Raw genomic sequence first — 24,397 nt, 5'->3', positions numbered from 1 at the left:
TCCCACCACCCTGCTTGGGGGGGTCCTCCAGGGCATTCGTGACAGAGCTGCCTCAAGTCTTCAGCTACCCCACTTAGCACACACACTCACAGCCCTAGCGATTATTTTTACTGAAGGATTGACTGCTAACAGAAGCCTGCTCAGTTCAGGGGCAAAGATCTGGTTTCCTGGCAATGCCGGCAGAAAGACAGTGGCGCCAGAGCCACACCCTCTACTCCGGACATTTCAGCTTCTGAGAACTTCCACCTGCTCCCCTCTACAGAAGTGGTCAAAGACATTTGTATTTTGTGCTTGGTGAAGATGATGACAGAGCTGATAAAAATTCGACTCCAACACTTTTCAGCTCTTAACCCTATGACTGTCCCAAATATTTTCTTAGGGAGTTTGTTCTGTTATACATGCAGGGTTTTATTTTAGGTAAAGTTAACGTATAATGAAACACACAGATCCTCAACGTATCATTCCGTAAGTCTTGACAAATGAGCACCGCACCACCTAACCCAAACCCCTGTGAAATAGGTCATTGCTTTCACTCCAGAAAGTTCCCCCTTGCCCCTTCCTTCCCAGCTCCAAATCACTACCCTCTCCCTCCTTAGAGGCAATCGCTGTTTTTCCCATCTTGTTGAGTTTTGCAGTGTATCTGGGAATTGGGGAGGGAGGAAGCCAACTTCTGAGAGTCCTTATTCATTAGACGAGCTGTGGGTTTATCCTGAGGGGCTCTGCCCAGTCTCGAACTGGAAGCCAAATTCTCACAAGTGGGCTTTTGATTAAGGCCTAACTGAAGTCCATTTCCCCCCAAGTTGCTTCTGTTTCCATGGACATAACCCTGGCACTATATCCAGGAGATGTCAGTGCTTAAGGGCCAGGGAGGAAAATATATAGCTAAGTAAGGAAATCAAGACTCAAAGTTTAAAATCTAGCTCTTTTTTGAAACTTATCATTTTTATGTCTATGTTTTATAACAAGAGGCTACAGACAGGGGATCTAAATTTTAAGCCTATCTCCAACCTGGACCAGCTACGACCTTGGATAAATTACTTCCCACCCCTGAACTTCTTCCAGCTATAAAGTGAACATCGCTGTATTGATTTTCACTATGATGGGTAGCATAAATCTTGTAGCCACAGAATTGGGGCAATGGCTTGTTTATGTGCATACTCCAGCCTTCCTCAGCTTCAGGGAAAGAAAAAGTGATCCTGGTCCATGATGTCAAATGAAAGCAAACTCCTTCAATCACAGTACAAGAAGTACTGAAGAGCACGTTCAATGACAAAACTACCCTTGAACTTAAGGGCCACTTCACGGGGGATGACAGAGTTCCCAGAATTTTTTTCATTATCAAATAAATCTGGTTATTTTATATTTCCTGCCAGACTACCTTTCAGATGTCATTAGTCAGACATGCAAAAAAGCAATGCTGCCTTCCCAACTCTGCTGAAGTCACTTCTGTATCGTTCTGCTCATTAGGATGTTCAGGAAGGATTCATTTTTATTTGGTTTACACAATAAAATAGCTACAAATGGTAATGATTCCCAAACAGTACTTTGTTCCCAAAGAATCACACACCAGAACACTGAGGGGGCTGACTTCTGTGGTGGGAACTCAGCTGGGCCGTTTTTTGTTTGTTTGTTTGTTTGTTTTTTTAATGTCTGTGTTGGGTCTTCGTTTCTGTGCGAGGGCTTTCTCTAGTTGCGGCAAGTGGGGGCCACTCTTCATCACGGTGCGCGGGCCTCTCACTGTCGCGGCCTCTCTTGTTGCGGAGCACAGGCTCCAGACGCGCAGGCTCAGTAGTTGTGGCTCACGGGCCCAGTTGCTCCGCGGCATGTGGGATCTTCCCAGACCAGGGCTCGAACCCGCGTGCCCTGCATTGGCAGGCAGACTCTCAACCACTGCGCCACCAGGGAAGCCCATGGGCCGTTTTTTCTAACAGAAACCAGTTCTGCCTGGGAGGGAGCCATTCTCCTTGGCAGCCCGGGGAAATGAGAGCCTCCTTTCTCTCCCTGTCGGAATCTGTATCCCCTGTGTGCCCTTTGCTTCCATCCCCTCTTTCCTACTCCTCTCCAGCCCTACTTGAATCCTCGTAGAACCTCAATGCGAATATCCAAAAAAAAAAAAAAAAGGGCAATCAAAAAGTCAAATAAGCAAAAAGGTATAGAAATGCTTTCTCTCCTCTCAGGCCATATCTGTTTCTGGGTGAACTCCAGTTTAGGAGACAAAGTCACGTGAACGCATATTTTATGCTTTTGGTGCCTCCCAGTATTGTGCAAACCTGCAGGGGTTCATGGAGAGTGTCCCGGCCTGAGATGGGGAATCAGACCCTCAGTGCACGGCTGGAACTGGAGAGTAGGAACGCTGAAGGGAGATTTAGGGGTTCAAGCTTCCAGTGCCTGATCTGGGGCCAGTAACCCCCGTTCCCTGAGCTTCAGGATCCTCGGCTGGAACTGGGACATGAGGCCCCGCGTGCTTACAGAACTCATCTTAGACTTTAACACGCATAATTCTTACCTGAGGGTCTCGTGAAAACGCAGATTCTAATACACAGGGCCCTGCATCTCTCCCAAGCTCGCAGGGGGTGCTGAGGCTGCGGTCTGCGGAGCACACTTTGAAGGGTACGTTCTCTGGTCGGGCGTGCGGGAGGTGCTTGGCTTTAAAAAAAATCTCTTGAAATCCTCACAAAGTGCGATGAAGTTGGTGTTACTCCACGTAACGCGGAAAGAAACTTGGGCTCAGAGAAGTCAGGAGGACGGGCGGCGCCACACAGCTCCCCGGCCAATGAGGGGCATGAATTAAAGCGGTGCTTCTCCGAGGGGGCTCCTCAATCCATTAGCAGCAACATCACCTGGGAACCTGCCGGCAGTGTAAATTCTTGGGCCCCAGCTCAGACCTACTCAATCAGAATTAGATCACTGCTTCTCAGACTTTACTGTGCACACGAATCCCTGGGGATCCTGTTAAAAGGCAGATTGTGATTCTGCAAGTGCGGGGGAATGGCATGAAATCAGGCGTTTTCCGCACGCTCCCAGGTTCTGCCGATTCTGCGGGGCCCAGGACCACGTTTTGAGCAGCAAGGAAGTGGATGATCTTTCCCTCCAGCGGGAATCATGTTGTCTGTGGGTTTTATACTTCACACGCAGATGGGGCCTGGAGAAAGAAGCAGAGAGTATATTCCTGAATTGAACTGCAGAACCGGCTCCAACCAGAACGCTTTGGATTCAGTCTAAAAATTCAAACACCAAAGTAAAACTCCAAAGACAAGATGGGCAGTTCCTTCAGATAGAAAATTCCTCTGCTGCCTTCAGCGCTGCCCTCAGAGAATGGAGATCTCTCTCCTGCAAAGACCCGGTCCCCTGGGATTCACAGCCTTGCTCCATTGTTTCTCTGGGTGGCTGGGGGAGGGGAGACCCTACCAGTCCATATTCTCTGTGAAAATAGCACATCCAACCAGCCAGTTGACCCTTACGGAAGAATACCCGGGCCCCAAAGAGCACGCACTTTCCTGGTGTTCCAAGTTCAGGTTCAGTAGAGAGGAGTAATGGTCAAGCTTGCAGTTTGTCACCTGAGTGATACCCAGGTCTGCTGACCTGTATGCTTGGCTTGGTGTGATACTTTCCCCCAAGAAAGGCCTTTCTCCATCACTGGGATGAGATGCCTTGTTCCATCCACCTGAGCTGAGCCTCTAATCCTTCCCCAGCTAACACTGGATTTTCCTTCTGAACTCGCCGCGGCTCTCAACACTGTTTCCTTTGTAACCCCAAGCCACAGACTTCGCAAAACCAGATCCATCAAATAATTAAAAACCTGCTTTTACTACGACCTCCCTCTTTGGGACATTCATCACTTCTTACCTCGAACACCTTGAATTTTCTCTTTGCTCTGATGGCTGGCTGCCCACTGACTTGTGTCTACTGATGATTCTGGGAGGTCACAGGGAAGGGGAGAAATCATTTTACGTTGGGTTGGCCAAAAGCTTCGTTTGGTTAGTGAATACGTTGTTCAATACAGTTCTTGGTGAAGATGAAAAATGCCTATTTTTATTTAAAACCGAACGAACTTTTTGGCCAGCCCCATATTTGTGTACATTTTCTATGTGGAAACATGGCTAATCAGGTGTGCTCACCTGCCGGGGAGGGCATCAGCTGGGGACAGTTAGTAGGCAACACTGATGGTTCCTAATGCTCATCTGCCTCTATCTGTTTGAACTTCAGAATACACTGTGAAGCTACGATGTACTTCTCTTTACTTATTTATTTATTTAAAGAATTAAGTCCAGGGACTTCCCTGGTGGTCCAGTGGTAAAAAAAAAAAATCCACCCTCCAATGCAGGGGACGCGGGTTTGATCCCTGATCGGGGAAGTAAGAGCCCACGTGCCACGGGGCAACTAAGCCCACGCGCACTCTAGAGCCCGCGGGCCACAACTAGAGAGAAGCCTGCACGCCACAAGGAAGAGCCCACATGCCGCAACTAAAAACAGATCCCGTGTGCCGCAACTAAGACCGGATGCAGCCAAAAAAAAAAAAAAAGAAGTCCAGACCCTTTATTTGCTTATTTATTTTGGCCACGTGGCATGTGGGATCTTAGTTCCCCAACCAGGGATCGAACCCACACCCCTTGCAGTGGAAGCTCAGAGGCTTAACCACTGGACCGCCAGGGAAGTCCCAATACTCCTCTTTATTTTTGCATCCATACCTAGCACAGTATCTGGTATGGGGAAGAGCCACACATTTTTATTGAATAAATTTTTAAAACTTGAAAAATATTCTATAAGTTCTTACTATTATTGGATGCTGCCTTCATTTCCTTATTTTCCCTTAGCCACCAAAACATGTTGATGTTTCATTTCTAAGATGCTGTAAAATGGAAAGCATTCAAAGCTTGTATGTTATTTCAAGAAATATTTCTACAAGCATACCCTTAATCTTGATTAATTTTTATCACTTGCTCTGCATCTAAAACAGTCCTGTCCAGTGGAACTTTGGGCTGTGATGCAAATGTTCTAATAGACACAGTGCAGCGTGGGCCTCAGTCTGCTGTGATGTGGCATCACGGCTGGGTGCCCTGGTACCAAGAGCACAGTCCCTGGTTTAATAGACTGAGTAGGAATGCAGAACCTCTTTAATCAGGAACTTGACTGATGTGATTCCTCACGAGGAAAGTCAGATGCTAGTTGTCTAGGTATAGGGCAATTTTCTTTGACTACACTGCAGATCCACATATAGTAGTTTGTACAGTAAGTCCCCTACGAACGAGCAAGTTCCGTTCCGAGAGCGCGTTCGTTAAGTCCAATTTGTTCTAAGTCCAACAAAGTTAGCCTAGGTACCCAACTAACACAATCAGCTATATAGTACTGTACTGTAGTAGGTTTATAATACATTTGCATCTTTGAAAGTTCACAACTTGCAACTTGAAAGTTTGTATGTAGGGGACTTTACTGTATCTGTTAATCCCAAACTCCTAATTCATCCCTCCCCGTCTCTCAAGCTGTATTCTAACAAGATTGTCCAGTTGATTGGAATGGCCTTTCCATGAAAAAAGAATAATAATAAAGCAAGGATGTTGCAACCAGCGAATTCTCTCCAACATTGAAAAAGCAGATTTAAAACTCCAAATCTCTGAGTTCTTTACAGATTCTTAATAATATATTCCAGTCTTGGCAATGAATATTATCATAATATTAATATTGGAAAAAACTGTTAGATTTGCAACTAAGAAATGTTTGCAAAAATTCACACCAGGTCAGCAAGGTACTCACCAACATGGTGTTTCTGTGGCCTACTTCCACTTGTTATGATATTTCCGGTTATATAATCTTTCCCTAGAGAAAGAGGAGTAAGGTTGTGAATTGAATGTGTCAGGTAAATGGATGTGGGTCTTTCTCTTGATATGAACACTTCATGCAAAATTCTTTCCAGGAGGCATCCTTGGGAGTTCCTGAATTAGGTTACTGTATTGAAAGTTTTATTTTAAACCAGTTTTAATGTTCCATATTTAACTATAAGCTGCAGCCTTATCTCCATTATCTGAACGCCAGCAATTCTGATAAATGAGAACAGTGTGTCTCATCAAAGTGCAAAATGCTAGTAGCTGCTCTAAGAAGAGGGGAGGGGCAACCAGTCTTGAATCAAGAAGCCCCCAACATTACCGTAGGAATTAAACACAGAGTAGCACGTGAATTTCAACATTTACCTATTTCTTGTGGAACAGGAGCAAAAATGTCACCCCTCATTTGAAATCTCCCCACGTTCTCACAGCAGTTTGCAATCCGAAGGCTGATTCTGCTTATATCAGGGAGCAAGTGATGCACGTGAGCTCCACAGAGGACCACTGAGCGCAATCCCTCTCTCTTCTTTGAAAGAGAGTCTGATGGTTTGCAATGTATTAACTCCGTTTGATGGTGAATTGCTATTTCAGTCACAGAAGCTGGTTCTCAATCTCAAAGGGGGAGGATATGTCTTTATGATTTTTTCGGCTCAAATCAGTGTTTCATGTTGGACTGCTACATGAAACCATGAAAAAAATGAACTTGGAAAAATATCAAAAACGTATGCTTCACGCTCTTAGTACATTTCACTGCCAGATTTTACGGTGATATACAGTGATGGTTGTCATAACAACAGAGCAATCCAGGAACCACAATTATGCATATAAAGAAACTGACAGTGAGGGAGAGCTGGTCTGGTCAGAAATAACTGGCTTGTTCCTAGCCGTCTAGTTATTTCACCTTGTACATCAATTATCTAGGTCTGGGCTCTTAAAATTGCTGCTCATCTACCTAAACTTTAGGTTCTGAGCTTTTTCTCGTGATTATTCCTAGAATATTTGAGCAGAAGAAGATCAACAAAGTGCGTATGTGTCAGGCTCCTTGATTTCAATGGCTTAAGAAATCGACATAATTGATGAGACAGCGTTGAAGCAAACCACATAATTAAGGAAAGGGGGAACCTATGTAATTTTGAATTAAATGTCATGAAAGACATTTATCTAAATGATTAGAGGATTGCTTTGGAATAAAATATCACACACATCGTCCACTGTAAGAAATATTACCCTGTCTTCCAACAAAATGGCATTTAGTATGTTGGCACATCAGTGTGAGAGCTTATTTATTATTCTAAATGATTAGCAATAAAAATACATATTCACAACCAGCTTACGGTAGGCACTGAGTCAAATCTAAACCATGGAACCATCATTTTCCTAAGAGGTTTTCAAACCAACAGGTTTTTTTTTTTTATTTTTTATTAAAGTATAGTTGATTTACAATGTTGTGTTAGTTACTGGTGGATAGCAAGGTGATTCAGGAATATATATATATATATATATATATATATATATATATATATATATTCTTCCTTGTTTTTTTTCTATTTTGTATAGACTAGTGTGTATCTCTTAATCCCAAATTGCTAATTTATCCCTCCCTCCCCCCCCCCTTTCCCTTTGGTAACCATAAGTTTGTTTTCTATGTGTGGTATATATATACAATGGAATACTACTCAGCCATAAAAAAGAATGAAATAATACCATTTGCAGCAACATGGATGGACGTAGAGATTATCATACTAAGTGAAGTACGTCATACAGAGAAAGACAACTACTGTATGATATCACTTGTATGTGAAATCTAAAAAAAGATACAAATGAACTTATTTAGAAAACAGAAATAGACTCATAGACTCAAACCAACAGTTTTGAGAAAGATAGTGGAGTGCTTTTTCTAGTGAAGTTTCTAACTTTTCAAACCTATTAGTGAAAATGCTGTCTTCCACACACATGCAATGATTACACATTTTAGGCATTATGCAGCAGCTCTAACTTGAAGGCTGAAAAAGAAAAAGCTGTTGGTGAAAATTCACCTCTCTAATAATAATAGCAAGCATTTATGAGGGACAACTCTGTGAAGATTCTGGGTTTGTTTTCCTCACCATTATATACCTACCGTGTAGTTCAGACCCTGTCTTATGGTAGGCACTACATGGTCAAGATAAACAACCTTTCAAGATAGTTTTCCAGCAGTAGAGTTCTGTGATAAGCTGTGTTATTTATCTATTGCTGCATAACAAATTACTCCAAAACTTGTTGGCTCAAAGCAATAAGCATTTATCATCTCACAGTTTCTGTGGGTTAGGAATTTGGAAGCAGCTTAGCTGGGTGATTCTGGCTCAGGGTCCCTTATGAGGTTGTAGTTAGGACACCAGCAGGGCTGCACTCATCAGAAAGCTTGACTGGGGCTGGTGGATGTGCTTCCAAGATGGCGCATTCACGTGGCTGTTGGCAGGAGTCCTCTGTGCCTTGCCATGTGGGCCTCTCCATAGGGCTGCTTGAGTGTCCCCACAACATGGCAGCTGGCTTCACTGAGAATGAGTGATTAAAGAAAGAGAGCAAGGAGGAGACCACAATGCCTTTTTATGACCTAGTCTTAGAAGTCACACACCATCACTTTAGTCACATTCTATTTGTTAGAAGTAGTCACCAGGTACAGCCCACACTCAAGCGGAGAGGAATTAGACTCCACCTTTTAAAGGACGCAATGCCAAACAATTTATGGACATATTTTTCAAGCAACCACATAAGCAAACTTTGGATTTCAGAAAGTAGTGGAGCTCTGGAAATCCAAGATCATAGAAAAACACAATTCAATTTAATTTACCAAAAGGAGCTAAAAACATGCCCACATTCAACCTGCCTACACTCTGATGAGTAATGTTAGGAAAGTTTGCATCATTCAAAGACTTTGAGTCCTGGTAGTATTACAATATATCTGAATAATGTTGAGTTGCCTATTCAAATAATATTGTGTCTCTAAAATATAATTATAGAAGTGTAGCATTTTTCTAAAAGGATCAGGCTTACAATCAGTACCATTATTCACAGAGACTCAAGAAAAAGACAAACACTTAAAACAGAAAAATAATGTAAGGATAATTGATTAATATCTATAAATATCTCCCTTGCTCTTACCAGGTCTTCAGACAAATGGTGTTATTTTACCTGCAATTGTCACCTTCTTGCATTCTTAAGCTTACAGCACCCCCAGCCCCTGTTGTGTATTTTTCCAATCATGAAAAGCACCTTATTTAACCTTTGAAATAATCCAAAGCCAGATGTAAGAGGAAAGAAACTGGATATTTGAAACAATCAAGCTAATTATATTGTTCCCTAAAAAGAAGATGAAAAAACAAGCATAGAGGTTAAAAATTACCCCAAAACACAAGACAAAGAGCTAATGGTGGAATCAGCTACTCCTATTCTGGGCCCAAACCCTAGATCTCTTTTTGTTTTTACCAATGGTATTTAAACTCACTGTTATTAGAGAAAAATACACGTTATCATAGAAAACCGGGAAATATAGAAAAATAGAAAGAAGAAAACAATCACCTCCCAGAATCAGCCACTTTAATGATTGGTGTATTTCCTTTACATCTTTGATTCGTATAGATTTGTTACACTGTTGGGATCACATCTACATATTTTTACATATGCTGCTTTTTTTCACTTACTAGTAAAGCCAAACATTTCCTCAAATTATTGCAGCTCTTCATAACTGTTTTTGATGGCTGCATAATGGTCCAAGGTATTCATAGGCTTAACTTCTCCCTCTTATTGGATGATTGGAGTATGACAACAATAACAGTAAACTTTATTTACTAAGCTTGGGTGTGTGTGTGTGTGGGTGTGTGTGCGCACGCGTGTGTGCGCCAGGCTCTAAGTACTTTAATTCTTACAACTCTGGAAGGTAGAGTTTTTTGGTTTTGCTGTGTTTTATTTTACAAATGGGGAAATCAAGTCACAGATTAAAAATGGTCATTGTGGAAGACTGGATTATTGTCGTTAATTCTTCCCTCCCTCTGCCCTGTGACCTAGCATTGCAATAGTGGCGGCGGAGCCTGCATCCCCGCCCCTTGACTTTGAGCTTAGCCAATGGAAAGATTGCAAACTTGATTGCAGCTTTAAAGCTTTAAGGGTACCTGAGTGGTTGGGCTTGACCTCTGAGGCTCCTGTGATTCACCATGAGAAAAATGTGCCTCAGTAGCTGCTGGTCCGAGGAGAATGAAGAAACACATGGAGCAGACCGAAAACCAGTCTGCAGCCTGGAACCAAGCCTTCCTAACCCCAGGGGAATCCAACCAAGCCAGAGCTGACCCACAGAGCTGTGCGTGAAAAAAACAGATGTTTACTGCTGCAGGCTCCTGAGAATTGGGGGGTTGTTACGCGGCAATAACTAACTAACGCTATCAGTAACAACACATCCTTAGTCTGGAGTCCACAAATATCTGTAGTAAGCAATGGACTGTACTTTCCTTAAGCAGCCTTCATGAATATTCATTTTACCAACAAGCTTTTCATAAGAACTGTGCAATTATTAGAATTCAGTAACTAGTCTTCATTGCGGTATTTATAAGCAACATGAATCAAATTGAAAACGTTAATTTTGCATGGTTGAAGGTGATAAGAAAGCAAATCACTCATATCTATCACAAAATACATACAAGAGAGGACATTTTAATTCAGTTATACAAAAATTTAAAATCAAAAGCAGGTGACTTGGGAAGAAAACAAGAGGGAAATAACTTTGCCTTAGGCTCATCTTTTGCCTAGAGCCTACCTAGTTTCTTACTCCTAGATTTAGGATTTTTGATTACGAGTGGTTGAGAAGGGGTTAAGCACGGGGCTAGAGCCAGTCCCAGCTGATGTTAAAGTAGTGCAGAATAAAAGACAGCAAGACACAAGGCAAATAGAGGCTGAGAAAGAAAGAAAGGAAAGAGGCTCCTAGCAAAGCCTCTCATATCATTCATTAACACTAGGATTTTATCCTTTGGCTATTATAGAAGTTGATTTTAATCAGGTTTAGTTCTCCCAATTTCCAAAGCATTTTTCATGTTTTCATCATATGGAGTCTTTTATAATATTTCAAAATGGATCTAATGTGAAATCCCACTGTTTGTGCAGCCGTAACTATAAACACCCTGAGTCCATAGAATTGAAATTATTTTTAGAATGCTAAAAATTCCCCTGGTGCAAGAGATAAGGATGATCATGGTATTTTGAAAAGGAAGTGTTTGGTTGGGTTATGTGTAAAAGAAAGACACACACACACACACACACACACACGGATCAAAAAGAATTCATCAAGAACCAGGAGGACACAGGTTTACTTTTTCCCAGTATGAATCTACATAAAGAGTCATTATTCTTGCGATGGATCAACTAATGTCAGTAGAGTCTTTCTTAAGATTTTTCAGGCCACTGATGAAAGATACAGAAATGATTAATAAATTTAGATTCATTTTATAAAGCTTTCTAGATGAGATTTAAAAAGAAAAGCTAATCTTATTCAAACTAGCAAGCACTGTTATTCAGAAGAACAAAGCCTTTTCAAACAACTTTCTGGTGGCTTCTTTTACACTTTATTTGAACTCTTGTTTTCATAACAAGCGGAAACTTTTATTATCGTGGTATTGTAGAAGTAAGTTTATTTCCTTTAAAGTCTCCTGTATTCCTGGCAAAGTATTAGCTTTATTGAAGTTGTCAGATAAAAATTCTTTGCCAGCTTGAAAAGTCAAACTCTTGTTTCATTTGGGAAAAAAATAACTCTCCGCTAAAAAATTTGTTTCTGTTTGTAACAGATAGCTTTAAACTATGGTTCTAGCATAGCTGTGGCAATTGGAAATGTTGGAGCAATGAGTGAAAGAGACATGCCACGTGTGAGTGTGCACTAGAAAATATGAGTATGCAAAAACATAGGTGGATTCAGTCACAGAGCTAGAGAAAGTGCTAGTACAGTACATCATCCGGTTACCTACTCTTGCCTCCTGAGGCAAGGAAGCTTAAGGGCCCCATGGCCTACGTGGCTCCTTCCAAGGCAATGTGTTCACATGGTGGTATGTTTTCGTAAAATTTGCAAAAGTAATATAGTTCCCCCACAACTAGTTAACACCACTGTCACTTTCCACTATGACTTCCCTTTCTTGTATCGGGTGGCACTAGAGATGGCCATGAAATTTTTGAAATCTGACTAAGGTGGAGTTGAATGAGGGAGAGTCTGATTTCAGTGGGATATATCTGTATTTCATATTTAAGTTATTACTAGCCATCCTGATGTAGGAATGGCTTTCAAGACTACTTCTACCATCTACTGGGATGACTCCCTTGACATTATGACAGTGAGGGCCACAGGCAAAAAATATTAATGCGTGCTGTCACACCTAGAAGCACCACAAGTATGGAGTAGTGGAGGAGAGAGAAGGCTTGAAATACAGAAAGCCAGAAGGTAGTCTGTGGAACCCTAACCTTTCAGTCCTGAGACACGCAGAACTCTAAGTAGAGGATTTAGTTCTCAATAACCCTAAGTCACAATGGAAGTTCTTTCCCATCAGGAATAGACTGATAGCCCAGTGTACACAATTATAAAGGCATTATATCATATGAAATATGTTTCATATGATATACATTTTCAAATATATGAAATATACTTTAATATGCTGTAGATGTATTTCATTATAAATATAAATTTCATATATATCATTTCACTGTAAAATTAAACATATATAAGCAATATACGTGATATATATGAACTCAATAGAAATATATCATACATATGATATAGATTTGAAATCAATAGAAATTATACTGATAGGGAGAAATAAATAATAACTGAAAGATTCTTTGAGGTCATAACAAAATCAATAATACATGAAGAGGAAGAAATAAATTTTGAATAGAAGTGATGTGCAGACTCTTGGATTGTTTGCTAATCCAGTTAATAAAAAGAAGTAAATCATGTAAGCACATTTGAAGAAAATTAAACTTCTTGCCAATTTGACAAGAAATACTAATACTGACAATGATTAACACAAAAATCATAATATAGCGGTAAATAAGGACATCAGTGACAAATTGGTAAATGAGTGTCATTAGTTCAAAGAATGTTTCAGATTAGTCGCCGTGTAAAGAAACTTGAAATGCCCTGTATCTGAGAGCTTATACATGAAAGAAATGTGATAGGTTTTCCAAACTTGACAACAGATTCTAAAAATTTACATGACAGCTTTGGCAGTGAATGTCATTTCAACTTGAAAATGAATTAGGAAGCTGAAAATCAATTTCAAAACTGTCGATGATTTTTTAAAAATTTAATCAATCATGCTAGATAGAGGAAAGACTTTCAATTTCTGCTACAGAAAAGAATTACAAAATCATAGTCATTTGAAGAGTTGATCAAAGAAAATGCAGCTAAAATATGTAAGAAAAAAATTATAGAGCTGTGTCAGGGAGTTAATTAAGATATGTCATTTTTCTAGATTTTGTGATGCTTTTGGTATTTGCTAACTTTTTAATGTTTGTAATATTTTTTCTCATTCTAAATACATATTTGAATTTTTGTACCTAATTTTGAACTTGTAGTGTTTTTTTCTTAAAAGGAAACCCCCAAAATCATACAGGTTTCCTGCCCGTCTAACAGGCATAAGTAGGCACAAGTGTACACCTGTGCATGAACACACACACACACACACACACACACACACAGGCTAACATCATTACTGCTATGCCCCCATATTCTTGGTGACAGGTTTTGCTACCCACTGCAGACATTAGACCTCTGGGATATCACCTGACCCCAAGGGAGTTCTGGTTCACTGAGCCCTCAAAACAGGACAGGAGAAAACCTAAGTAGCTATTGCCACTAGAGAGACCACTGTGAACAAGGCTGGATTTGGCCCAAAGGATCTCTAGGGAAGACTCGTTTTCAATCATGGGCACCTCAGGAGTTCCGAGCTCTTTCTGCAGTGTCTGGGGGAGTTAAGTTTGCTCAGATCTCAAGGGCACCCTGGAGGCTGTAGAATCCCCAATGGATCGGCTAACAAACTCCCCCTCCTGGCATCTTCTGGGCCTTGGAGGGCAGCCCAAGCGCCACAACTCCCCTGAACACCTGCAGGCCGCCAGCTCTGAAACCGTCTCACACTGGAGAATGAGTAGCTGCTCAGTCCCTGGGGAACATCAGTGGTGAGGAACCTGCCACTGGTTCTCAGGGGATTCGTTAATGGTTGCTTTGCAACAAGTTGGCATAACTCCCAGGTAACCCAAGGGCTGGCTGCTAAGGTGGTCTTGTACATGAAATACAACGCCAGGGAGTAAAAGAGCTCTGCAACCACTTGCTATTTGGCGATGCACCGTGCAGCACATGAGGGCCGGGAGTTACCCTAGGAAGGGGAGATGGTGAGCAGGGCAGTAAACTCCCAGGCAGGGGCACTGGTGACTGAGCAAAGTTGAAGGCACAGGGGAGGCACGGCACCAGTGGATGTCGCCCGTGCTGTGAAGGGACGTGCGATTCAGATCTCAGCACTCTCTCCCCATCTACACAGGCCGGCCCAGTTTCAACCCCAAGTCAACCTTGACACCAATCTCGCCTCCCTTATTAGTTATGAAAGCCAATCAAACATGGATAAGTTACAGTTTTGCTGAAAACTGGGGGGTAACGAGACGCCTACAACACACTGAATTCTTTGCACACATGCTGTAGGGACGTGCTTTCCTTCAAATGTCTTCTTCCAAGCCCACCTTTTCCTGACTCCGGCCCCAAGCAGCCTCCGTCCCCTTGCTCCTCCCTCTCCCGTCTCTAGTATGAAATCTGATCACCGGCTTAACACTCAGGCCTCAGGACTTCCTTCTCCCCAGTGGACTGATAAAGTCTTTTCAACGTCTCCATTAAGACAGGTCTCTCTCTCTACAGAGGAATTCTGGTCTCAGCTGCTAAAACGATAACTGTTTCTCCATATGGCTACCTAGATAAAATAGGAAAGAATACTGTTGCTTGACCACAGATGTAATAATTGATGGTGTCCTGTCTGGGCAACATATATCATTATGACTCTCTGAATGGGATTTTGACTTTCATAAATCAATTTCAAACTTCAGATTTAGTATTTTCTCTACACAGGCCCGTTAAAGGAAATTCGGAAAATGCAGGCAAGTTGCAAGAAAAGAAAACTGAATCAGCATCAGTCCATCCCTCGTATGACTCATCGTTCACATTTTTGTGAATTTTCTCCCAGATTTTATATCCACTGAACTGAGGTTTTGGTTTCTTTGTTTTTCAAACATAGTTTTAACCACACTGCATATACGTGCCTACATACTGCTTTGCAAATGTCGATCCTAAATATTTTCCACATTATCACATAAACCTCACAAATATCATTTAAATGTTTGCATAACAGACCCTCAAGTACATAGTCCATGCTATAGAGAACTCTGTTGGTTCTCTATAGCTGCTGTAACAAATCACCACAAACTTAACGGCTTACAATAACACACGTTTATCATCTGACAATTCCGGAGGTCGGAAGTCCAGCCTGGGTCTCACTGGGCTAAATCCAGTCGTGGGCAGGGCTGCATTCCCTTCTGGAGGCTCTAGGGCCTCAATCCCCCTTTGCCGGGTAGGTGACATATTCACAGGTTCCAGGAATTAGACATCTTTGGGGGGCCGTTATACTCCCTACCATACTTATCCATTTCTCATTCTTGGACTTTCAGGTTGTTTTCTCATTTTTCGCTATGATATATAACATTGTAATAAATGTCATCATTCGATCTACTTTTCCCTTGTTAGGTCAACCAATCTTTTCCAGGTACAGAAGGGAGAAACTGGAGAGAGGAGAGATGTTGGGAGCAGGTATACGGGATGCTGCTGGCATTGAAGTAGTGCGATTCAGCAAAAATAATACTGGGATTCTAGTCCGTAGCCCACCAGCACTGACTAGCTGAGCAATTTTAGGCAAGTCACATAATGCATCTGAAAAATTTCCCTGTCTGCAAAATGGGAAAATGACACTTATCCAGGCATTACCACAGGGTCAAATGAGATGATGTAAACTGTGAAGCCACTGCATTATTGGTGCTCATGGTGGTGATGACCATGATTATGATAATAATCAATGTAATAATTAAAAGTAGATCCAATAACATGGCATTATTATTTTTAACATTTTTACTAATAAGACACCTGGCCCCTCAAATCGTTTATCTTATCTAGATGGAGAAGGAAAAATCAGAAAAATAATTTTGGTAAGAATCGAGTTGAGAAAGAACACTGTGCTTTGAAATTTTAATTATTATTTCAAACGATGCTTCACCTCCTCCCTTATTCCCTGCAGTGGTCCTAGGGTCCACGCAGCTCTGCCATTGCACCAGGGCAGGCTTTCACTCTATGGTCTTGGCACTTGCTATTTCATCGTCCAAGAATGCTCTCCCCCCAGCACCTACTTGGCTCCCATCTCCTTCTTCAGTTCTTTGCTCAAACATCTCTGCAAACACCACCTCCATGGACCAAACTCAATAAAACTGCACTACCACCATGACCCCTGCCATTCTCTATCCTCTTCCTTTCTTTCCTTTTTTTCCCCCTGTATCACTACTAGAATGTACGTTTCAGGAGGGCAGGGATTTACATCTACTTCATTTCCTGCAGTTTGTCCAGTGCCTAGAATGGCGTCCGGTATATATTCTGGACTCAATACTTTCGTTAAATGATTGAACAGATTTTAACGCAGTCCGAGCATTTGATCCACTGGGTTGTGAAAAAGAATTTACCAAAGGACTCTTTTTAGTAGTAATTTTCCCCATTAAGGCATACTCTTCACACTATGATTTGGACAACAATGGGCCCAGGCTGGGGGAAGAGGGGGAGGGGAAGCAAGCAAACACAAGAGAGTATATACACTTAGGAAGTCTATGTTGAATAAACAAACGTCTAAGAGGACTGTTTCCTTGACTCTGAAACTTGGTTTAATGTTGAAAAGCAGAAATGAAAAGAAATGCTATTTGGTCTGTTAGTTGAGTGGAAATCAATTGAGATGGAGGACGGGCTGAACATCAGCAAGCTTTTCACACACCCGCAGCCGGAAAAGTCTGGGTTGGGGAAGAGATCAAGACCCCGCTGAGCACATACATTCACTCTACTCCTCCTGATGAACTTTTCATGAACTGCTTTTCATTGTCCTTTACCCACAGGCAAATGGACTCGCCACCACCCCACCCCGCTCTCGGACGCGCTGTTATTTTACACTTGTGCATTTGTAACTCTTTTCTAATTTTATTCTCCCTGCTCAGAAAAACAGAACAGCTGCTACTCCCAGCTTCCTGGCTGTTCTCTCAGCCTCCCCCCTTCCTTCCTGCCCTTCCACTGCAGGCCTATGTTATTTCTCTTAAAGCAAGTTTTCAAAACATCAGGATAGATAAAGATCTGAGGGCCATAATTCTTGTATACTCCTTGAGGACTTTTTTTTTTTTTTTGTCTTGGATCCTGTATCCCAAACAACGAAACTGTGCCAAGAATTTATTTCAAAAGTAAAGCCAAGATGTATCCCTGTGCGACTAGCGGCAGATAAACAGCTTTCAGCTTAATCCTAACAAGAACCGGCAAATGGACACTGATACTTTGTTTAGTATTTCACTAACGTAATCCCTTTCCCATGCAGTGATACTCTTCTGTGACTTATTTGTGTGTGTGTAGATTTATTTATTCTCCTGGGACATGAGGCTTTTACGTCTTTTAGAAAATCCATGTGAATGTTCAAGTGAAAGAAATCATATGTCATGCTTATCTTTGGTGAAAGCACGTGTGCACTGAATGATCTTCACTAACAGAGGTGATCTCCTTCAACCAAAATGGTAAGACAACCTCCAGGAAAATGTGGAGGGAACTTATTCACCCGAATCTTACATACTGACTCAGTAATAACCAAACTTCAGTACTGGAGTTAAGAGTAGACACAAAGGGTCAACTTGAGTTCAGTGGCAGCTCAGGACATCCATTTGGAGCCTGGGTTAATTACTGATGGGGAGAAGTTGGCCAGTTTCAAGAGAGTTCTGGAACTAAGTATGAATCTGTGTGTTGGGCAGTTTATGTGGAGAACAGAATATGGAGCTGCGATCACAACCGTTCAGTTGGAAGATTCTAGATGTGAAGCTCTTTCAGCAGATCCACACCAAGGTTGCTCTTGGGACAATCCACGGGACCGCTAGCTAATTCAGTTTGGGGAAAGAATTAAAAAGCCTCACAACTCCAGATAGTTGGAAAATGGGTTTGATTCCCCTCTGAATGTTTAAATTAGCTCAAAGGGAGGATGAGTGAAGGTGAATGATTCCAAGAAATACCAGGAATTCACCAGCAAAAGGGACTTTGGCAAATGAGGGCCATCAGTTACGGATGAATTCCCGGAAATACTAGAAAGTTTATGTGGACAACCAAGGAAATAACATTTCTTAATTCAGGGCCTACGTCTCTCCCCGGGTTCCTGGCATGTGGGCAAAGCTGTGATGGCTGAATAGGGGTGGTTTTGGCAGTAAAGGATTCACAGGAAGCAACAATTGTCCACACAAATTCTGAAAGGAAGAACTGAGTTAAACAGCTTTCTAGGCAGTATAGGCCAGAGAGGGACCCAGGAATCCTGAAAACTCTGAAGAATAAGATACAATGAATAAGACCATAAAGTACATGAGGAATTACCCTTCTCTTCCCGAGTTAGCCTGACTCCTGTTGGCCTCTCATTAAGAAGCAGCAAATCTTAGTTATTAGCGTTTTCCGGAAGATGAACATTTTTTTCCATTGAACTCTTTGATGTTATCCAAAAGTTCCTAGGAAAGGAAAATGATACACATTCATGGGCTTTATATGAAAGATTTCAGAAAGTCCAGTAAAAATGTTTTCAGCTCTCAAAGCTTTCGATAACATTCCAGTTTTACCTCAGACCTACAGGGCTATAACTTTTATGTACAGAAAAAGTTACAGGAGTTGTCCAATGATTGGCAATTTTTAAAAGGCTTCATTCACTTGGCTTCCTTTTATTTTAAAGTTTATTTATTTATTTATTTATTTATTTTTGGCTGCGTCGGGTGTTCGTTGCTGCTGCGCACGGGCTTTCTCTAGTTGCGGCGAGCGGAGGCTACTCTTCGTTGCGGTGCGCGGGCTTCTCATTGCGGTGTCTTCTCTTGTTGCGGAGCACGGGCTCTAGGCACACGGGCTTCAGTAGTTGTGGCACACGGGCTCAGTAGCTGTGGCTCGCGGGCTCTAGAGCGCAGGCTCCGTAGTTGTGGCGCACGGGCTTAGTTGCTCCGTGGCATGTGGGATCTTCCCGGACCAGGGCTCGAACCCATGTCCCCTGCGTTGGCAGGTGGATTCTTAACCACTGTGCCACCAGGGAAGCCCTCACTTGGCTTCTTTTATTGTAAGAGAACTTAGTTCGAATTTACTCTGAGGCTGTGCATAGGATGGTGCTAAAACGGAAACAGGAGAGAAAAGCTCTAGGGATGTCCCCAGATCTGCCAAGGGACAAGCCCACCAGTGGCAGAAGTTGTTAACAAAAAGAACAGGGAAGTCTGCTCAATATTCTGTAATAACCTAAATGGGAAAAGACTTTGAAAAGAATAGATACATGTATATGTGTAACTGAATCACTTTGCTGTACACCCAAAACTAACACAACATTGTAAATCAACTATACTCCAACAGAAAATAAAAATAAAAAAAAAAAAGAATCCTTGCTGATCCATAAGGCGGACCCAGTTCTAGGGCTTCAGACATCTTGTTGGCATGAATATCATTTGCAGCAATTAGCATGGGCGCTGTTGACTGGGTTTCCTCCAGTTGGCCCTTTTGGCCACCAAACCAGGGGGCTTCCTCCAACTGCTCAAACTCCTTCAGTTTCATGGCTGGCTTGAAGGACCCTGATACAATGGAAGGTTTGGGTTCTTCTCATATCCTCCCTCACTCCTACCCTGTGGCTGGGCTGTCATTTGAGGAAGTTGGAAGTGGCAGAGTCGGGGAATTGGTCTCAAAATGGATTTCGAATTATGGCCCCAAACCCACATGGGACCTCAATGCAAATAATTTTAAAAACAAACTAAACAATTCTAGTGAATTCTTACCCGTATCTTGCAGCACCTGCCCCAGGTAAGCAAGAGCTTCTGTCTTGTCTCTTCCCACAGATGTCTGTCTGTCCTTCCATTTTGGGTTAGTTCTTTGCCCTGTGACCTCACTGTCTTATGAATTCAAGGAAAGTGTGAACTTGCAGTTTGGCTTTTTGCTATTTTAAGAGTGGGAGCCATACTCTTTCTAGCCCTGTATATCTCCAAGAAGCAAATGGAGGTCCCTTCCACAGAACCTACCAAAATATAATTGTTTGTCCATGGGTCTCTGTCTCTGGACTGCCAAGTTATGGAGGACCCGAGCTGTGGCTTCTCCTCTGGATCCACAGGTCTGGCCTGGGACCAGGCACAGAGTAGGTGCTCAGTGAAAATGCCTGCTACTCTCTGCTGCATTTTCATTTTAAGTAATCCTCTTCTCCCTTGCCTTCCCGGGACCAGCAGTAGCACCTGGGAGCTTGTTAGATATGCAAATTTTCTGGCCCTACCCCAGCTACTGAACCTGAAGTTCTGGGGGATGGGATCTCGCAATCTGTCTTAACAAGCCCTCCAGGTGATCTACTTGAGAACCACAGCCTTAGAGAAATAAGAGCGATGCAACTGCTTCTTTCTGACCCTTTCAGGACAATTGCTATGGCTTTTGCTAAGCAACAAAGCAGCTGAGTACGTGAGGAGCCGGCCCTAAGGGAGGTTTCCAGCTGCAGCCCTGACTTCTCACCCCAGGACACACTGCAGACTCTCATACTCAGCTGCTCCGTACTTGCCCATTGGGTTTCCCAAACCTTGAGTCAGTAACCTCAATTTCAACTTTGGCTGTACATTGGAATCACCTGGGGAGCTCTCAAAAAAAAAAAAAAAAAATTCAGACCAATTAAATCAGAATCCCCAGGGGTGCGGCTCTTTGTTGTTCTTGTTTGCTGTTTTAAGTTCCCCGTGTAATCCCCTGCGCGGAAAATCTAGTAGGGAATCAGTGCTGTGGCCCTAGCTTGGTAGCGTTTTCTTTATAACATAAACTTAACTCCGATGTTGATTTTTTTGGAGTAAGACATTTCTCTCTGAGCACCATCCACCGCAAATCGCACGTGCACTGTCCACATGTGACAATGAGGCCAACGAGAATGGGAGTGTTCGTTCTGGGCACACGGACGGGGGGCTGCCTACTATTTGGGGTCCAGTCCTGGGTGCACCAGGCACACCCCTTAGCAGAGAGGGTCGTCCAACATTATGTCTTTGGGTTTCAAGAGCAAAGAAAATACACGTGCTCTGTAATTGCCCGTTACCCTGGATTTGGTGTCCCAGAGAGGCAAAGGTTCTGACAAGTAAGGCGTTTAACTGGAGAATGCGTTTTCACTTTGAATAAGTGTCCAGCATTTTGCCTTGGCAGGCCAGCCAGCCTTGAGGCAGGTGAACTAGGTCACTGTTTCTGCTAAACTCTTCAGGGCAGAAGCAGCTCTACCATCAAAGAGCAGACTTGCAAACCTTTGCAGAAGCTGTGACCCATTAGCAAGCTCTCCGGCTCCTGTTCCCTGGTGGTGCCCAGTGGGTGTGCCCAAAGAGACACGTGACCAGGGTCAGGACTGATGTAGCGCGGGGCTGAGACCCTAAGCATTCCACCGCCTCCTGTAACAGCCTCTGGGCCCTGCCCTGCTCCAGCATCACAATCAAAACTCCCCCTCCTGCCTCTGTGGTTGGCAGGACTGCAGCCTTATCTCCCCCGGCCCCATGTAGCACTGTCATTTGTGCGTTCTCATCTCCCACCATCATCTGGTCCTCTGCAGCTGGACCATCCGGTGCCCCAGCCAGACCCGTCAACTGGTCCCATCACACCTCTGCAGTCTTACCTCCCGTGGACTCATGTAGCTCTATCATCTGGTCATGAAGGCCATTTTCCACCTCCTCCTCCTCTGGACTTGGACTCCCTTGCACTTGGACTCTTTCACCCATGGCTTCCTCTTGATGCTTCCTCTGATAATCACAAGCAGAATTAATTGTACTCTTGATGGTTCCAATAGTGCTGTATTCATATATCTGTTCTAGCACTTTTCTCATTTTTATCATGATTGCTTATAATCCCTTCTCCCTCAATAAACTATATGCTCTTGGCAATCTATTTCTTACTCCTAAAAATATATAGATCCAGGGACTTCCCTGGTGGTGCAGTGGTTAAGAATCTGCCTGCCAATGCAGCAGACACAGGTTCAAGCCCTGGTCCGGGAAGATCCCACATGCTGCGGAGCAGCTAAGCCTGTGTGCCACAACTACTGAGCGGAGCTCTAGAGCCCGCGAGCCACAACTACTGAGCCCATGTGCCACAACTACCAAAGTCCGCGCGCCTAGAGCCCGTGCTCTGCAACAAGAGAAGCCACCGCAATGAGAAGTCCGCGCACCGCAACGAAGAGTAGCCCCCGCTTGCCACAACTAGAGAGAATCCTGCACGCAGCAACGAAGACCCAATGCAGACAAAAATAAATAAATTTATCAAAAAATATATATAGATCCAGGGACTTCCATGGTGGCGCAGTGGTTAAGAATCCGTGCTCCCAATGCAGGGGGCCTGGGTTCGATCCCTGGTCAGGGAGCTAGATCCCACATGCATGCCGCAACTAAGAGTTCGCATGCGACAACGAAGGAGCCGGCAAGCTGCAACTAAGGAGCCCATGAGCCACAAGTAAGGAGCCCACTGGCCACAACTAAGGAGCCCGCCGGCCTCAACTAAGACCTGGTGCAACCAAATAAATTAATTTAAAAAAAAAGAATACATTGAAAATAGCAAATTCAGATAAAACAAGTTAAAATTTTAAAAAGTATATATATATATATGTATATATATATATATGTATATATGTATGTGTATATATATGTGTATATATATATATATATAGATCCAGAGCCTCAAAATACCTGACAACAGTAAGTGCCTAATTAATACTTATTGGCTCTGCCCAATGGGAATAGAATGTGAGTCACAAATGCAGGCCACATATGGAATTTGAAATGTCTAGTGGCCACATTTTTCAAAAAAGTAAAAAGAAACTGGTGTGGTTAATTTTTTATTTTTAATTGGCATCATTTTATTATATTTTATTTTTCAGTGTTTTTTTAAATTGAAGTATAGTTGATTTACAATGTTTCAGGTGTACAGCAGTGATTCAGTTATACATATACCTGTCTCTTCTTTTTCAGATTCTTTTCCATTATAGGTTATTACAAGATATTGAATAGAGTTCCCTGTGCTATATAGTAGGTCCTTGTTGTTGATCTATTTTATATAGAGGTTAATGTTAATAATACATTTTATATAACCCAATATATGCAAAATATTATCATTTCAACATATAATCAATGTAAAAAGTATTGAGGTATTTGATGTTCTTTATTTATTTTGCATGAGGTTTTTGGAATGTGGGATGAAGTTTACATTTACTGCACATCTCATCTGGACTGGCCGCATTTCAAATTCTCAATAAGGCTCGCGGCTACCACAGTCTAGAAGCTGAAGTAGCGCACTGGAAGTTGAAGGTCAACCTTTCTTCTAGGCCTCCTGGCGAGTGAGAGGAAGCCAGGTCTCCCCTGAAAGTCTCAGAGGCCTGTGAGAAGGGAGGGCGCCTCAGAGGAAAAGACAGCCACCAACCCCGGCAAGGAGCTAGGGGGCCCCCAGGGCACAGCAGCCTGGCCCGCGGGAGGGGACAGGTGTGGGCCAGGGAAGGGGCGCCTCAGAACCGGAAGGGGCAGAGCAGCGATTCCAGGGTTCAAGACAAATGCAACAAAGCGAGCTGTTCCAACGAACAGACCCACTTGATGCTGACTTGCTCCCACTCACTTTCATTTTGTGTGTCACGGGGTCAGAACTGACAGGTATGGCAGATAAAGGAACAAACCATTTATGAGGGGCCATTAATCTTAGCCTCACAGCAGGGCTAAAGGAGAAAGCAGACAAGTTCCTCCTCTTCAATAAATCCACCATTTACAAATCCAGTGAGAAGCAGTAAGTGAAGGAAGGTCTTCCTGCGGTAGAACAAGTAATTTTGAGTGTCAGAGGCAGCACGAGAGCCAGAGGAGGTAAGGCTGGCGCCGAAGCTTTTAGGCGGAGCAAGAGTGTTTAGCTCTTTGAAGATGGAATGTTTTGGAAAATGCAAGGGAAAAAAGGCCTGAGCTAATACCTTCAAAAGGGAGCAGCAATTTTTCAGAGAGATTTTCTCTATCTATTGCAAAATAACCAGCAGTAAAGCCATTTAAGGAAAATACTGTACATTTAGTTTCTTTATATTCCTCTCTGGGCTTCTTTCCTGACAAATAGCCCTGGTATGTAGGAGGAGGAGCCAGAGAAAGCCAGGGCAAGCAGACTGTTTTCTAGCCTGTCACTGGCTCAGAAAGCCGCCAGTGTCTGGCGAACACATCTCTGATCTGGGGACTGACCACAGGGGTGGGGAGACCCCTGCTCAGGAAACCTTTTTCGGGGGAAAGGGGGAAGCCAG

General features: G+C 42.8%; 2 long non-coding RNA genes across 2 annotated transcripts in view; both read right to left on the bottom strand.

Moving 5' to 3' along the window:
• LOC309620013 overlaps window positions 1-24,397 on the bottom strand; it is a 165,948-nt gene that overhangs the window by 62,389 nt on the left and 79,162 nt on the right. The gene's annotated exons all lie outside the window — the stretch shown is intronic.
• LOC309619954 lies at window positions 1,920-24,197 on the bottom strand. The gene is made up of 3 exons (XR_014239290.1): window positions 21,764-24,197; window positions 5,752-5,814; window positions 1,920-3,142 (listed from the first exon to the last, which is right to left on the bottom strand). It is a non-coding gene; the product is annotated as an uncharacterized lncRNA (long non-coding RNA).

This window comes from Balaenoptera borealis, assembly GCF_965194805.1.
Source record: "Balaenoptera borealis genome assembly, chromosome: X".
Lineage (NCBI taxonomy): Eukaryota > Metazoa > Chordata > Mammalia > Artiodactyla > Balaenopteridae > Balaenoptera > Balaenoptera borealis.
Note: the sequence above shows the minus strand (reverse complement) of the source record. Positions and strands in the feature narration are given on the sequence as shown.